Source organism: Maylandia zebra, linkage group LG12, assembly GCF_041146795.1.
Source record: "Maylandia zebra isolate NMK-2024a linkage group LG12, Mzebra_GT3a, whole genome shotgun sequence".
Classification (NCBI taxonomy): Eukaryota; Metazoa; Chordata; class Actinopteri; order Cichliformes; family Cichlidae; genus Maylandia; species Maylandia zebra.
This window is the reverse complement of record NC_135178.1, coordinates 20,827,912-20,845,334: the sequence shown is the minus strand read 5'-3', so window position 1 is coordinate 20,845,334 and position 17,423 is coordinate 20,827,912. Positions and strand designations below refer to the sequence as shown.

The 17,423-nt window shown below is 41.8% G+C and overlaps 1 protein-coding gene across 2 annotated transcripts in view; it reads left to right on the top strand.

Annotated features, from left to right (window-relative positions):
- Positions 1-13,361: 13,361 nt before the first annotated feature.
- Positions 13,362-17,423, top strand: part of wscd2 (WSC domain containing 2) — a 44,079-nt gene continuing 40,017 nt past the window's right edge. Inside the window, exon 1 of one of the 2 annotated variants that reach the window (XM_076890850.1) lies at positions 13,362-13,869. The gene's annotated coding sequence lies outside the window, so the exon portion shown is untranslated. Of the gene's footprint in view, positions 13,870-16,519; positions 16,613-17,423 lie in introns of those variants that run through there. The other variant, XM_076890851.1, reaches the window with a different exon arrangement.

Sequence of the window (17,423 nt, the reverse complement as noted above, 5' to 3'; positions counted from 1 at the left end):
CACAGCATAAGTTGTTGACCTTTGTCAAAAATGTGAACTACTGTTTGGCTCTTTTACAGATTACATTTTCTTTGACATTGTAGCCATACTACTTTACCACGTGAATGAAATTGTGGACATACCACATCTAAACTCTTTGTCAACATTAGAGTTTATTTAGAATTTTCAGATCCACATAATTAACATGATACAAGTACAAGTTACTTGACAGGAATATGGCTAGTAAATTCTGTTATTGATATAGTGGCATGGTCCCTAAATCCATGGCTTAAAGGACCCTAACATACGACATGCGGAGAAGACCTGAGGGGAAGAGGAGCCCCAGCAAAAGCAAAAGAGAAAGAAGAGCACAAACCACCCACACCATGAAACTGTCTGATTCAGACTGCTCTCCTAAACTAATATAAGCAAACTAAACTAATAAACTCAAAATCTAAAAGAGGCCTACTCATAACTCCCAACTCAACTAATAATTAAGAAGTAAATGAAGAGACGTGCTTGAGCTGAGAGTGTGCTATACGCCCGCCTCCTCTGGGTTGCATTTGCAGCTGTGCAGGAGGGATGAATCAGAGAGGAGAGAGCAGGTTAATGAGATGATAGAAAATAGTAACTGGGTGGTAAATGTGCCGGGGCATTGAAGCGCATATAAAATATACAGACGGGCATTAATAAGGTACGCTGTCAAAAAGTCCTGAGAGTGAGCTGGGGAAAGAGTTGCATCTTTGCAGGTGTCTCTGAATATGCATGCACATAATAACTCATGTATAGAATGGATGTATTGCTTTGTTCATGCAGGAGCGTGGCAGAAAAAAACAGTTGTGCTTCTGCTCATGGAAAGAAACTCACTGGATTTTAGACGAGGCTGGAACAGATGCCTTGCAAAAGACACACAACATTTTCTGTGCATAGCCACAAGAAACACAATTATTTCCCCTTTTCCCATCTCCTTGGATGCAGTAATAAACTACTTTCTCTATGCTAACTTAATGAGTTTGCACAGGCATTCAGGTCTTTTTTCATAAGTCTGACAGAGCTGAATATGGCCCTGAGGTTTGTGGTTTTTCTGCATGCCTGTCTAAATTTGCACTCTGTTTGACTTGAGGGGGTGGTGCCTTTGCCTTTTTTCAATTTAAATAGATTTTCGTGAAACACCTCCATAATTCAGCCTCACTTGTTCTGCAGTCCATACCCCGCTTTTTTCCCAAATACGATACAATTTTCTACAAGTATTGCAAAAATATATTCTCCAAATCTACCACACTAATAAATCAAAGGAGCTTGCAAAGAAAAGCGTCTGGACTTCTTTAAGCTGCTTGAAGACGTTTCACCTCTCATCCGAGAAGCTTCTTCAGTTCTAAGGTCAAATGGTGGAGAGTCCCAGATTTAAACCTGAGGTGAAACGTGGTGTAACGAGGTGAAACGTCTTCAAGCAACTTAAAGAAGTCCAGACGCTTTTCTTTGCAAGCTCCTTTGACTACGATGACCTGGATGACTGAGAACCTTCACAGACACACTAATAAATGTAACTTCTGTGCATCCACTGTGCCATTTGTGTGGTTTACAGCTAGTGAGCTGAGTGTTTTTGTGGTGTTTCCAGCTGGTGAGCTGTGTTTTGTGGTTGTCAGCTACGTTTTCCTTTTGACTTTTTGCCTTACTGACCGGGTCACTTTTGTTACTTCCCCCTCCCCGCCTAGACCCCTCAGGGGAACGTAACAAGTGGGGGCTCGTCCGGGATTGTTGAAAAGGGAGTTTTGAGTTGGAATTGGTTTTTGATTATCTTGCTTTGTTCACCTTTAGAGATTCAACTTCCCAGTTAAGTTAGGTGAGTGTCCAGCTGAGCTTATTAAGTTCTTCCTTCGGGCACTCTTTTGTTGTTTTGCCTTTTTTATTTTCGGAGTAATCCTGGGCGGGGATTAGTTCCCTGTTGGGGGTAGGCAATTCAGGGCTCCGGTCGCTGAAGTTCTGCCTTTAAAGTTGCCTCGAGCCCAGCATGCTCCAGAAGATAGGTAGGTAAAGGTTGTTGTGCTTAGGAACTGGGTAAGTTGTATTTGTTAATGTGTGTGTGGCAAGAGGTAAGTTGGTCAGTTAAAGTAAGTTGTGTAGTTTTCTGTTAATTGTTCAGTAGTTGCTGAGTGAGTTGGCAGATGGGTGTGGTTGTGTCTTAATTAGGGTGTTTTCTAACCCTTCTCCGGCCCCCAAAATGGCTGATGAAGCCATCAGTGCACAGGTGTCTAGAAGCTCGTTTGTAAGTAATAACATCCACCTGGTTCCCGTTTTCTGTGAATCCAGTGTTGAGAGCTTCTTCAGTGTGTTTGAAAGCATAGCAACTGCATTACAGTGGCCTGAAGACGTGTGGGGGGTGATGTTGCTGTGTAAATTCACAGGTAAGGCTCAGGAAGCTTGCTCTGGTCTGTCTAGGCAGGACAGCCTAGTTTATGAAAAGATTAAAAGTGCCGTCCTCCAAGCCTATGAACTTGTGCCTGAGGCCTATAGGCAGAACTTTCGAGGTTTGGAGTTGGCACAGGGTCAGTCCTACCTTGACTTTGCTCGGGAGAAGGCAAAGCTTTTTGGTAGGTGGTGCTCTGCAAGCCAGGTTCACAATTTTGGGTCGTTACGTGAGCTCATGCTTGTGGAGGATTTTAAAAACTCTGTTCCTAAGTGCATTGCTCTTTATTTAAGCGAACAGAGGGTTTCCACTTTACAGCAGGCTGCCATACTGGCAGATGAGTTTACCCTAACTCATAAAACAAATGCTGTGGAATGTGACATCCCTTCTCACTATAATACATCTTGGAGAGATAGGAGGGAGCCAGCTAACAAGGCTGAAAAAGTTGTGGTTTCGAGACCCAAAACAAAGCTTTGTTTCTTCTGCCACAACCCTGGACACCTCATTGCTGACTGTTCAAAATTGAAACTCAAACGGAAAGCCGACTCAAAGCAACAAGTGCCTGCTTTGAGAAAAGCTAGTCGTGGTTCTCAAACCGACCAGGTTGCCAGGCCTAGTAAAAGGCTACACTTGGAGCATAATTGCTCAATCGTGTCATGCAGTCAATGTGAGAGGTCAACTAACCCTGAGCTGCTGCTGGTTGACAATGTCCCCGTTCCTCAACATGACCTGCAGGTGGACAGATCATGTATAACACCACCACTCAGACCTGCACCCCTGACTAACAAACATGCCTGTACCCGTGACCTGAGCAATCGTCTGAAAACTGTTGCAGTAAGGTCTTCTGACTGCCTGCTGTGTTCTCCACATGTGATGGCTCAAAAAAGCCCTAGCCACCACATGAGACATTGTTTTGAGGGTCTGCGGCCACCCTCAGTCAGTATTTTGAACCCGTTGAGATGGGGTTGGCAGCTTCCGCAGGCAATGCCTAACCGTTGCTATGGGGTTTGGTAGGTGGAAAGCCTGCAATTTGTTGATGCGACGGTTACGGACTTGATTAGTTTTTTTTGGTTATCATAATCATTTGACAAACCACGGGTTTGTATTTATGGGAGGGGGTGTTACGGCCCTAGCAGGGCCTCCTCCTGAAGGTGCCTGTGTGGGCGTGTCCCACCACCTCTTCTGCCTGAGGTGCCACCTTTCCCTGTTACACAGCTGACTCACATCAGTAATTAAAAGTATTTAAGCCCAGGGAAAGGTGAGCTCTGGGCCAGAGTGCCATGAGTGTGTTTGTGAGTGGTTACAGCTAGCTGTGTTATTGTGGTTTGCAGCTAGTGAGCTGCTCTCTTTCTTTTTGGCTTACGTTTTACTTTATTGACCACGCCTGAGTTTTGTTTGTTTTCTTAAATGGTGATAGCGGCTTGTCCGTCTTTTTTAGTTGAGCTACTTTAATAAAACTCTTTGATTTAACCCTTTTGCCTCCTTGACTCCTTTTTCTAACCCGGTCACTTTTTGTTACTCCCCCCTCACCGCCTAGACCCCTCAGGGGAACGTAACAACTGTACTTGTAAAAGATTGATACAGATGACTGTCAAGGGCACAACTTTTTTTTTTTTTTAACTGAGTAAAGTCTATCCTACATTGTGGATGCCGACACCTCGCAGGGATTTAAACAGTCCCCAGCAGATGGTTCAGCTTTGTATTCTTGTACCATCCCCACAACACTGATGTAAAAAGCAGCAAAGGTCTAAGCACTGATCCATGGGGAACACCCCAAGCAGCCACGAGGGTGTTAAGAAAATAAATCTATAGAGCTGAGTTTTGTGCAATATTTCCATTTTTCTGTCACCCAACAAAAGGAGAACAGCAAGTTTCAACAGAAAAATCTGTATCACAGCTGTGCCAACCACCCAGTAAGTAAACATGTAAAAGAGACTCCCATTTTACATAGCCAAGGTATGAGAGAACAGGAAAATTATTCATATCTTAATGTTTTTTTTCCCCATACAGCCACTACTTTAAGTCTCCAACTCATACATGTGGCTAGTTAGCAGGCTTGAAGTTGTGTTTTGAGTTCATAAATTTACAAAATACAACATTTTCTAGGGAGTTGAACAACATGTTAACATCAGCGTCAAGCTTATCTCCACTATGGAGAGAAACCACTTTATAGCATTAACCTTCATGCACATTTTTTGCGGTCGCTCTCGGTCCGTTCAGAATCTGTGCAGGTGTCTGGAAGAACTGAAGCAGATCAGAGTCGGGGCCAAGCAGGGATAACTGTGTCACGCCGACAGAGGTGTGGATTCCTGTTGATCCTGATGATTTTACTGTCAGAACAGTGCCATCATGGGTAGAAAAAAACACACACACAGAAGTTAACTTTACTTCCTTTTTGAGGTCATCTGCACTTATTTATGGCGACAGTGGCAGAAAAAGACAGAAGAGAAGGAGGATGTCACTGAGACAAATTGCACCATGAAGTGGGTCAGCTCTCCTGGGGACGTTCAGAATGGATGGTGGTGACACGACTGAGCTTCCACTTGACAGCTGCTTTGAAATCTGTATTTTTTATCATACGCATGGAGAGTAAGCGCTCTAAACAAACAAATAACACACACACACACACACACACACACACACATTGATCTCGTATTGACTGGTACAAGTTGGTGTGTGTGTTGTTACTTTTACCATTATAAAGACGGGTTTGTCTTTGAGTTCAAGCCTCACTTAATGAGCTGTTCGACAGTAAAGAATTTAGTGTTAGGGTTGCAATTAGGTTTAGGGTTTAATATCAAAATGTCAATGAATGTCCTCACTATGATATGAATGTATGCGTGTGTGTATTTGTGTTTGTATTGCCTTGAATTTGAATATGTGTAATGTGGGTGAGAGTGATTTTAAGGGCCTATAATTATCACTCAAAGGCTGGCATTGCAGGTCTGGCTTAAGAATTTGACACTTAGCAATTTCCTGAAGAGACACGAAGTCCAAATACTGAAATGAGTTTTTGTCACATGGCATTAAAATACAAACACTAGACCAGCACAAAAAATGGAAAAAAGTAGGTTAATGCAGCATGCGGCTGGGATGAACAAATATGTTCAAATCAATAAACTGCTTTGGATGTGAAAGCATCGATGGAACGCATGAAGTACTGTAATAAGATTACAGGTTTATTATTTTTCACACACAGGGATAATGTTGTAACACTGTTTTGTAATTGTGCTGTAAGTGGCTTTGACAATACTTAGGAGGGAAGTTTATGTAATGGGGCATTTTTGTTATTTTATGTACAACATAATCTAGCTTCTGTTCATCTCATGATAATTTTATCTGCTATCCCTAAAAGAAATTTTTAAAATTCTGCCGTTTTATCTACAGTGAGTTCAATAATTTGTTGGACAAAGACACAATTTTTGTAGTTTTGCATTTGTAACACAGTGGATATTAAATCAGATATTGCAATTGAAGTGCAATTACAGGTAATTATAGCCATTTTTGTACACAGTTCCTGATTTTCAGAGGCTCAGAGTTAATTAGCTAACTGACTGACATGCAGTTTCATGGCCAGACAAGGCCTGTCCCCTAATTATTTTATAACAAATGAAGTAGACATTAGGTTGATTCAAAGTGTTGTTTTACATCTTTTCCCTGTAATTTTAAACATGAGGTCGGTGCAATTGACGGAGACCATCATTAAGCTGATAAATCAAAAAATACCTCTCAGAGAAAGACCAAAAACCAAAGTTCAAATCAACAATCTGGTACATCCTTAAAAAGAATGAATGCATTGACCAGCTCAGCAACACTAACAGGCCTGAAAGACCACAAAAGGTAGAAAGACAACTCTCAAGGAGTACTCAGGAGCATCACTGGGAAAGTCAACAATCAAGAGCTTTATGAATGTAAATACATGGTGTTTAAGTGGTGCAAATCACTGGTTACACTCAGGAGTTGGAAGGTCAGATTATACTTTTGCAGAGCACATCTACATGAGCCTGCAGAGTTCTGGAAAAAAAAAAATTTGGACAGATAAACCAGGATGAACAAAATGATTTTAAGAAAGAAATATGGAGAATTCCAGCATACCAGATTATCTGTAAACATGGTAGAGGCAGTATGGTTGCCAGTAGAATCGGAGCTGTGGTATTTACTGATGTCCATGTCCATCAAATTATGGACCTAACTGTACACATGAGCCTGTCTGTTATAAATTTCTAAATGCATATGCAAACACATTTACCTATTCACTCAAACTGTAGTAGCATTTTCTCCATGACACACTCTCATCCTAATCTCTCTTACTATTTCACTTTCAGCCACAAACACATACACACATAGCCATTCGCAACTCTCCTTTGTCTTTATTGTGCACACTGTAGTCATTAATAATACAAGACTCAGTGCAGACATCAACGAAGAGGTGGAGCTTTCAGACAGCTTGGCAGATATGAGGGCCCATAACAAAGCCCCTTGAAAGCATGTGTCAAGTATTAGTCATGTTCTAGATGTCTCTGGTTCTTAAAACAAAAATGTAAGTGTATTATTCAGGTTGTTGAAATTAGCTTAAATGGAAATGTTGCTGTTCCTAACATCTGTATAATCTATTTATTATGGAGGAATGTGTCATTAGAGGCTTTAGTAAAACAAGCACATTTGTAATAAATGTAGGTGATTATCGTCAGACAAGTATGTATAAATTAAAGAAAATACAACTATCATCAAAAAGGATCAGTTATCAGCTTATCCTTGAGTCCAAGTCAACATCGGTGCCAAATTATTTGTAGAAATTCCTTCCAGGCATTTTAAAGTTAACATGAACGTGTTCACAAAAGTAGAACAGATAACAGCCCCCCAAAACATGTCTCCAGCCACGGTTGTTGCAGCCATAATACACAAGAGTGCGTTTTCATCAAGAGTGTGATTAAGTTTAAGCTGCAGCACTGTGCTTGTGATGCTGACAGCCGAGCATCACAGAAATCGGATCGGTGAGCAAAACATCCCAAATCGTGTCAGACGCATCTAATAAGATACAATCTCCAGCAGAGTCAAAAAGATCAAATGTAACTTGATGAAATAATCATGATTTTTTTCATGATGAAGGAAAGATGTAGGTCTTCGGAAACACTACCCAGCGCTGCAGCAACGACATTGAGACACCTCCTGAATAGCAATTACAGCGTGTGGCTGATTTCACAGCTTGACTCCTCCGAGCAGAGCGTTTTTGTTGGTGTAAAATCTATATTAAAAGCTGAATTTGATTGCCGTGGTGCCACTGTAAGTTGAACGCTTAAGATAACCTCATTACCAATTGATACGCATAATCAATTCAGTGTGCCCTTTAAATAATGCAGGATCTATTTTTTGGTAGTTTTCAGAAAGACTGCTGAATTATTAATGCCAGCAGTCATCACTCGGTTTTATAGATGAGGGCTGCTACCTCACTAACTCCTGCTCCACCTGCTCCTTCCTTTCACCCTTTATGAAGAACATAGCAGCCAGAACCTAATTTCTTTTACACCCTCGTCCACTACATTAACTTTATCTCCGGAGATTTCATCACCGCTCGTTATCCTACAACATTGTATGTCATGCTGCTGCCACTGCGCTTTCTGAAAGATCCCTAATCAGGTTTCACAGTGCTGCATATTTTAGCTGAAGGCTACGGTTGAATACAGAATGGACGGTGCATAACTGACCCAGATAGACAGAAACACTAGGAATTTGTTTGTGTTAATTGAGCACTTTGGCATAAACTAAATCACGGCCTATTACTGATACTTGATGCCCAACTTCCTGTAAGCGACAAAGTACAGTGTGTTCAGACTGTCATTATCAACACAAAGACTGTATAAGCGTCACAACACTGATAACAGAGTGCAAATGGATAAAATAATGACACAAACAGCTTCTCTATTCACTACGTGACCGACGTGTCACATGTAGCCCCTGAGCTTCACGCGCGCTTGAATGGCAGTAAAAAAATTACAAAAATGTAACACTTAGTAAACCCTCGCACAAAGAAATTACTCATAACGTGAGTCAGTAAAACCTGCTTATGTAACTGCAGCTCGTCCAAAGGAGCTGCCTGTGGAGGCAAGTGTTTATTGGTTTAAAGGTCAAACAGAGTGCACACCCACTGGACTTATCGATTGTCTTATTTGTGTGTCGGATAAATGAAAAATACTTCAGAAATAAATTGTGAGGTTTATCAGCAGTTAGGAAAGATAATGACACTGAAATAAAATGCATCACACTGAGGAGATTTCACTGCAGGAATTGGGTGTATCGAGTGGCCATGAGGCAGATAAAAAATCACCACAATACAAAATTGATAAACATGACCTGCGATTATCAACCGATTGAGATGTAAGCACAATCAGCAATATTGCAGGAGAAAATGGTGAAGACAGGGGCCATCTATATAGAAACCGTGGCTCAGGGGGTTGGGAAGCGTATCTGTAACTGGAAGGTCGCCGGTTCGATCCCTGGACTCGCTGTCTTGGTTGTTGTGTCCTTGGGCAAGACACTTTACCCTACTGGTGTTGGCCAGAGGGGCCGATGGCACGATATGGCAGCCTCGCTTCTGTCAGTCTGCCCAAGGGCAGCTGTGGCTACAACCGTAGCTTGCCTCCACCAGTGTGTGAATGTGAGAGTGAATGAATAGTGGCATTGTAAAGCACTTTGGGTGCCTTGAAAAGTGCTATATAAATCCAATCCATTATTATAAAGATGGCAGGCTTTAGTCAGTCTATTTGCAGTCTTTTCAACATATGCCATATGAATACCATCTATAAGATTTTGTTTCTATACAGTAGCACCAAATCTCAACACCATTCACCTGAAGATGCTTTAAACTGTAAGGTAAAGACCCTTCAATAATTGAAACAACCTCAACAATCAGACAACCCCCTATGAGCAAGCATTTTGGCAAGAGTGGGAAGGAAAAACTCCCTTTTAACAAGAAGAAACCTCCATTAGGCTCAGGGCTGGGCAGAGGTGATTAATAAACTTTGGCTCGATTTTTAAAAAGTCAGCAGTAAGACAGATAAGAGAACATTAGTCAAACACTTTAATCGCATAATTACAGCAGCAATAAATCAATGAATAAATGAATACACTATAACCAATAACCTATAACAGGAATACTACACAACCATAAAAGAAAAATGTAGCCAACCATTCCCCAACCTTATAATCATAATCAGGAAGCTGAACTCACAGTCCATTGTTAGTCCGGGGTGCCAGTTTCGGTCATTATGCAAACATATTTTTGGGGAACTCTGAAGTCAGCTGGTACTGAAGAAGTCACTTGGATGACCGATGAGACGTTTCTCCCACTGAAAATGAAATTTCTGCTTGACCCATCGGCCTGTATTTGGGCTGCTAGTCTATTCTTTACATTATTTACGCTTCCACACCCTCTCAAACTTAAATCTGTCCTCATCACTCTGGCCCAGTCATTTCCTTCTCTACCTTCATCAGCCTCTGTCGCATGTGCTCTAAATCTCAGTGCTTTTCTATTATTCTTCCTTTCAGAACTTCATTAGTGCAAGCCCCCTCCTACCCATCTACACTTCACCCTGGTCAGTTAGAGTTGAGTAACTCATCCAAGTCACCACCTGCTTCATCTCTGCCACCATTTTTAGCCTTTAGTGTCCCATGTTTTTGCATAAGCACACCCTTAATTCAGCCTGATTGGAGTTTTTTTTATGATCCTGTAGCATCTCCCCCCCCTTTTTTTTCCTGCCCTTTTACCCTCATACACTTGACTTAAGAAAAGTCTATCTATCTATCTATCTATCTATCTATCTATCTATCTATCTATCTATCTATCTATCTATCTATCTATCTATCTATCTATCTATCTATCTATCTATCTATCTATCTATCTATCTATCTATCTATCTATCTATCTATCTATCTATCTATCTAATGGAAATAACAATCTTCAGGCTGAACAGTTTCCTCAGTACTTCGTACTTCTGCCTGTGCACTTTAGATGATGTCAGCTGCTTTCAAAGTTGATGAGCTGCAGTTTCAGTGTTGACTATTCATTGAGTGTGATGGAGGCAAATCTGTCATTCCCAGCTGTATTGTTGTTTCTAATCTCTTGTGACAATTAAGTGGATCTTAGTGCTTCAAAACACGCCTTAAAAACAGTCACAGTGGCTCTCTGACAAAAGTGTCATTGAAAGCTGTGGGTGATGCGGCACACGCTGACATCATTTTGACATCAGTATGAGTTTTTTTTTCAGTTGCATGTGATGTTGGCAACTTACCTAAAGCTAATCTCTTCCATTCTTTAAGCAGCAATGTAAGGGTCTTCTTAAAGCGTAGCTTCAGTACATCATACGAAGCTTTGCAAACAGTCCAAAATGTTACACTGACTATTTTCGGTGGGACACAGTTGAACACAAAGAGGTTGAATGAGGGCCCATGCATTAAAATGATCTGTCAAAGAATGGTCTTTCTTAAGATATGTGGGATGTTTTTTTTTTTATCTGAATATTTCAGTGAATCATGGAGGGATCAAAAAAAGTTTCACAGCGGCTGAGCTTTTTGTTGGGCTGTGTGCTATCTGGTCCATTTGTCAGATGGCGACATGAAAGAGAGCCATCAGAAGACGGTTACAATCGGAAAATTCTGTCTCCTCTTTCAGTTCCCCGCCAACGTATCCCCATGAGAGAGCGTTGATTTACACAATGAACCCATTATCATCTATTTACTTCAGTTTTCTGAAATCTGAGGGGGATATAAACCAGTGGTTGTCATACACACACAGACTTACAACGCAGTGACTGCTGCCTCATGATGTATGAGGGCTGTTGGCTGGCCTGGAGTTTTATCTCTTGCACCACGTGATTTATACCCCACTCCTGACCTCCAATGCATGTCTGTATATCCTTGAAAATAATAATAATAATAATAAAAAAGAAGAAATTCTTTGAATTAATCAAGCCACCAATCCTGAAATAACAGAGTCCGGGTTTTTTTGGCTACTGTCCCATCCTGTCTGCTTGATTCATCGTGAGCAATACCACCACTGCACACTTGTCCATTGCTGAGTCATCATGAAGAAGAGTGTAATTACAGGTGACAGGGCTACAGAAAACAACCTACCACTGAATTGATGCTGCTGAAATATGCAGAGTCATCTCTGTTGTGTCAGCACACCATCCCTTAAGGACAGACTAGCGTTAAAATTGCAGTAAGTGGTTCGCCCAAACAGCAGGTGTTGGAGCTACACAGGGACTACACAGTCTTTAACTAACCTCACAGATGAGACAAACCCACAGTAGTCATTCATTTAACTCTTAATCCCTCAGTTTGACACTCGTCTTTATTTCAGAAACAGGTAGACTGGAGACTTTAAAAATCCCTGTATATCTTCTATGTTATACCCCATGTGGTCTCTGCATGTGGATATTTGTGTTCATACCCCTAAGGATCTGTGTAATGCACTTGCTTTAAGCCATTGATTTAACAGCAGCGACTGTCAGGGACAGAACAATAAAAGTGATTGAAGAGTGCAGTTTACACACAAAGAGATTTGTGGTTAAGCAGAATGGATGATCACCCCGATCGGACTTGAAATCCTACGTGGAGCAGGAACAGCTGAACATCTGGATGTGTGTTTGTGAAGGCCGATGCAGGAAGGATTAAAATCAGCACGCAAAGCAGGCAGACAACCCCCCGCCCACTCACACACACAAACACACCACCACCACTGTTACTGATGTTATTACCAGCTATATCTGTTTTTATTATTATTTTTCATGCTTCCAGTTGCTCTGATGAGCAGCAGGGAGTTATATACACTGCACTGAATTTATGTTATTTTTATTCTATTAGAGTTTCAAAAAACAAACAAACAAGAAAACAAAAGTCTTGAGCTCTCATGTCAGAAGTTAACTTCCCCTCTGAAGTTAAAGGCTTCTGGTTGTGTGACTTTTTGAGGCTTTCCTGTATGAACTTCAAAGGTTTGACCACAGATTTTCAGTAAATGTTGGGTCGGTTGGGTAAACTGAACACAAGACAAAAACTTCAGTTTTTTCCTCTAGAAGAAACCGATTGTGAGTTTTTGACGTGTGCTTAGGACTATGATCCTGTTTTAAAAGCTGTCCTGTTTTCATATTCAGCTTATCATTATTATTATTTTTTTTCACATAGTGTGGCGTTTGCTTCTACATTTTTCTGGCATTAGTTGAATCAATTTTTATCCCATGCTGCTGGCTCCAAAACATGACCAACTTTCCTTGTGCTTAGCAGCTGACGCTGTGCTCTTTTCATTAAAATCTACATCCTACTCACAGCCAAAATTCAGTTTTATCTTCATCAGTTAACAGGATTTTTTCTTCTTCTTAAAATGCATAAGACTTTTTTTTTAGCCTGGATAACTCCTCCATAAAGGTCTTATTGTGCAGACGTGGCTGCACAGTTGCCTTACTTGCCACCCTGATTCCTTGGTGTTCATACCTCAACATAACCTCAAAGGTTCATGCTATTTCTTGAGCTGAGGAAACATCTACCTGAAATCGTTTGTGTTTTGTGAGCATTTTGAGCGTCTAACAAACTGCTCAGGCTGCTAGGCAACATGTTGGAAGTTTATCAAGCTTTGGAAAGTGTTTGCTTTCCAAAACTTTGCTTTTCCAAGTTATGAAAATGTGCAAAGCAAAACAAAACGAGGCCTTATAATTGCCTTTTGGAGAATCCTAAATAAGGATACCCAAACTTTTGGACGGTCGATCCATCGCAGAACATATAACCCACGCAGACCGCTTGCATGTGCAAACACTGCACCCCGTCCTGAATGAAAATCGCATTTTTTATCAGCTTATCCGCAGGGGAGCGCATCGTCGCCGCGCTGAGTGGTCACCTGTGTGGCCCGGAAAGCTTGAGCGTCGGGAGGAGTGCGGGGACTGCTGCGCCTCTGTGTGCTCTGCTGTGTCTCTTTAAGTACAGCAGGCAGTGCTGTTGGTCCGCGTGGGAGTGCAGGGCACACGGTGCGGCGGCACTGCCTCTTCGCCGCGTCACACAGCCCTCTTCTAATCGGACGGGCGACAGAAACGACAAGTCGACGCACCGCATGCGTTCGCTGTTTGACCCAAACAGATGACTGGAGCCACCGGGGCGAAGACCGGACTGTTTCAGAGGGGCTCGTCCATTGGTGAGGCCATTAACATTACTCCCTCCTTCTCCTCGGACTGAGAGCTGGAAGCGCGTAGCGGTTCATCTGCACTACAGCAGATTATTGAGCAGCACAGAGAGACTGTACGGGCTAATGGGATTGACAAACTAACATTAGCGCTACAGGGCTTTTCTGAGAGTATGGTGCTCTTCATTTTTGGCCGAGTTATCGTGGATATGAATCATGTCTGAGCCCGAGGGGTGACCATCCTGAGCTGAGTTGCGTCCTGTGAACTGCAACAACACCAAAGCTTGTGTTGAGAGCCTTATTCTGACTCATGTTCAAGGTAAGGACTACTCACACACACACACACACACACACACACACACACACACACACACACACACACACAGAGGACACATATATATGTTTTTTCCCCTTTTCACTGCAGCAGCTCGAAATATGTCCTGCAAAAGCAGCGCTTGCTTGCTTGCTTAGTGTTGGTGTTGCAGAAGTCCTGATGTTCTCGCAGTGCAGCTGCTCTGGAATAGTGATTCAGACCAAAAACCACAGCTCAGAAATGGTTTTTGCAGAATTTGACTGTCACTTGTTGAAAAGACTGGCCATATGTTTTGCTTATACTGAACCGCCGGTACTAAAAATATCCATTTGAACTAGATTTTCGAAGCTATTCTGCTCTTAACATAGTTGCAGACTAACCCAGTGCGGAAGTGAATGTTTTATATTTTTAATGCAACGTATTCTGCTGTCTCCTCAGAGCAGTGGTCGCTAAAAATGCGTCAGTCTAACCAGGTGCCCGTCTGGTGGCCACAGTCAGAACCCCTTCAGCATTTGTGTGAAGATCCTGGCGTTTCATTAAAGCCCACCTGCTATTTTTTTTTTGAAGAGCTGCAAACTGAGACTCTGAAAAGAGGCCTGTATTCATAGCCTTTTTTAAATTTGGTTTGGGAAACCATTTTAGTATTTTCAATGATGTTTGTCTCTGTACCTGAGGTTATGTGGTTCTCTTAAAGTGCTTCTCTCAAGTGTTTTGCAGTGTACTGAATATTTTTTAGGTTTACCTCGGCTTGAAAAGATTTCCACTGTCTTTTATAAAGTGTACAAGTGAGATTTTGCATCAAGAAACAATAAAATAATACAGTGTAAATGTGTAATTTATATTTAATCATTCATCCTCAGCATTACCAGAATATTATGCACATTGAGCGACCTCCAGTAACCCTTCTTGTTTCTGATGACCTTGGTGTTCACTGTATTGAGAAACTGCTCATTGTGGAGGTGGGAGAAGAAGAGCGTAGTGGCTGTTAAGATGGATCACAATGCTCAAAAATCAATTGATGAATGGGACTAATTGGTCATGCTGGTGTTTCAGCACTTGTCATGGCAATAAATAAAAAGCATAGAGCCTGATAGACCGCTTGTTATGGCACTCAGTTCATAGCTCCTGAATCTAGTCCAAGCTGAATTGATCAATAGTGTGAACATCACTGTAAAATATTACCTAACCGTTTTCGATTTCACTTTATTTGAGCGGAAACCACTGGAAATCTGCGTTTCTGCTGCATTTGAATATTGTTGTGGTTTCATTTGTGCCAGGCAGGAACCTGCTGATGCTCGTTTAAAAATAAAATCGCATAGATTTTATTGTTGCTAACATTAGCTGTGCTCTCCCACAAGCTCAGTCCTCCCTCAGGCAGAAGTGAACAGACGTCAGGGAAACATGCTGATGGCTGAAATTCATATTTGTACAGAAGTCAAATAGATTCTGCTGCCGATGCAGTGAATCATCAGGGTCAAAGTCACCGCATTTTGTATCTCCAGGATCCTCTTGGTGACCATGAAGATGAAATCCTGAAAGAAAAAATGTTTTCTTTTTAACTTGATGCTGAATGTGAATGATTTTCACACACAGGATTAACTGTGAGAAACCTGAATGTGCTTACATATGAAGTCCTTTGTGTAGTGACTGGGTGACTGGCGGCAGAGGGAGAAGGCTTTGAATTCCTCCAGCGCTTATTCCATGGATCGCATCCAGTGGACGCAAGCTTTGAAGATCGCCAGAGGAATCACAGTTTGCGTGGTTGTGAAAGCCATTACAGTGACGTGAGGGTGGTGCAGCACCACTAGACTGGATGGTGCGCTCCTTCCTGATATATTACCGTCAAGAAAGGATGTCAAGATCCTCATTACAGCGTCTACAAAAATAGCTTAGCATTAAATACTTGGCTGGTTTTCGACTGTTTATAGTGTCTGACGTTCAAACACACAGTAGTAGTTTCACAGTGAGTGGCATGGATGTGAATACCAAACACAACTAGCGCTGTCCCTTCATGTTTGTCAGTAACTGATTTTTTTCAGTTTCCTTGAAGAAAGAGTTGATTTTAGAAAGAGGATAATCTTTAAAACTGTGTTACGGCTGCACAGGCCGAAGGAGTGGGTCACCCTCGCCGTGTGCACATTTCAGCCAGATTTTCAGCTTATACCAGGATTATTCACAACGGCAGACTTCCTCTGTGAGACGTAGCCAGATAATGACAGCCTAGACAGGTGGTGAGGAAATACTGCGAGGCAGACATCAGACAAAGCTGGGAAACCCCGAAAGACTAATCTGTAAGTCAAGTGTGGGGGATTTTGTCCAAAGATATTAAATTTGCAGATGCACTTATCAGGCTCAAATAAACTGAGGAAGAAGAAGACAAGCAACCTCGATGTTAAAAAGGAAACATCTAGACGATATAGTCTACCACCTTCAAGTCGATCTGTTTTGTCTCTGTTCTGATGATCAGGTGAAAAAACCTTTCACAGTGCTCGCAGTCAGTTTGCAGTGAGTGAATATAATGTAAAAGCCAATTATATTTTTGAACTCAGAGACCTGCTGTTCAGGCTTTTCTCTCAGACAGACACAGGCACCCTACTGAGGACATGTTTAATCCAACCGAGGCTAATATGAGGCCTCTGTTTGTATCTGTCTGAGTCACAGTGCAAGGTTATGTGCTTGCATGTCGTCGATCTCCTTACATCCTGGCAGACCGAGTGTGTTTTTAAACAGAGGCAAAGACATTCAGTAGGTAATTATTGCATACTTTTTATATCTTAATCAAGTGCACGGTGCATAATTATTCGAGCACAGCTAAATATCAGTTGCTCTTTCAGTGTCATACAAACCTTTCTTTGGTTTCTGGAACACGAACCATATTTCATTTTTTTGCATGTTACTCTTAAGTTATTGTGGAAATTTAAAGTTCAAAGTTGAAATGCGACCGCCAACCTCTCGTGCAATCCAAAAGCAACACCTGCCGTCAAATTGCATTCACCCCGCGCTTAACCGTGCAATCAGGTCCTTTAGTTTTCTGAACACAGGGTGTATTTTCTCAGCAGATAATTGTAATTAAACAGATTTTTCTGTTGGCTACATAGATTGGTACTCACCCAATGTGGAAAACATGCTCTTCTCTTCTAAAGCTTTGTCCTTGAACTGGAACTATCAAAACATTTACTGTTGTGTCAGGGTCTCGAGCTCCTTGTTTGTTCTCTGTGCCATCAGGCTGCCTCGCAGTTCTCTGATTGCTAACGTCTAGTCAGACGGCGTGATGTTGTAGGTGTTTGAGAGGGAGGGTAAATAGAGTGTAAATTGGGTAAAATGGAAAAAGATAAGGAGCAGACGATAAGGAGAAAAAGGTGACTTTAAAAGACACATTTTCTGTGGTCTACAGCTGACCTTGAGACTCTGCCTGTCGGCGGGATTAGTACATCACTACTGTAATTGTTCACCTTGAGTAGCAGACCTCCTTGTTCTTTCTTCAACTCGATCCCTGCTTCACAAGAAGCCTTTTGTTGGTGTTAAACTGCTGGGCTCTGTGTTTTATACCTGCTGCCCCA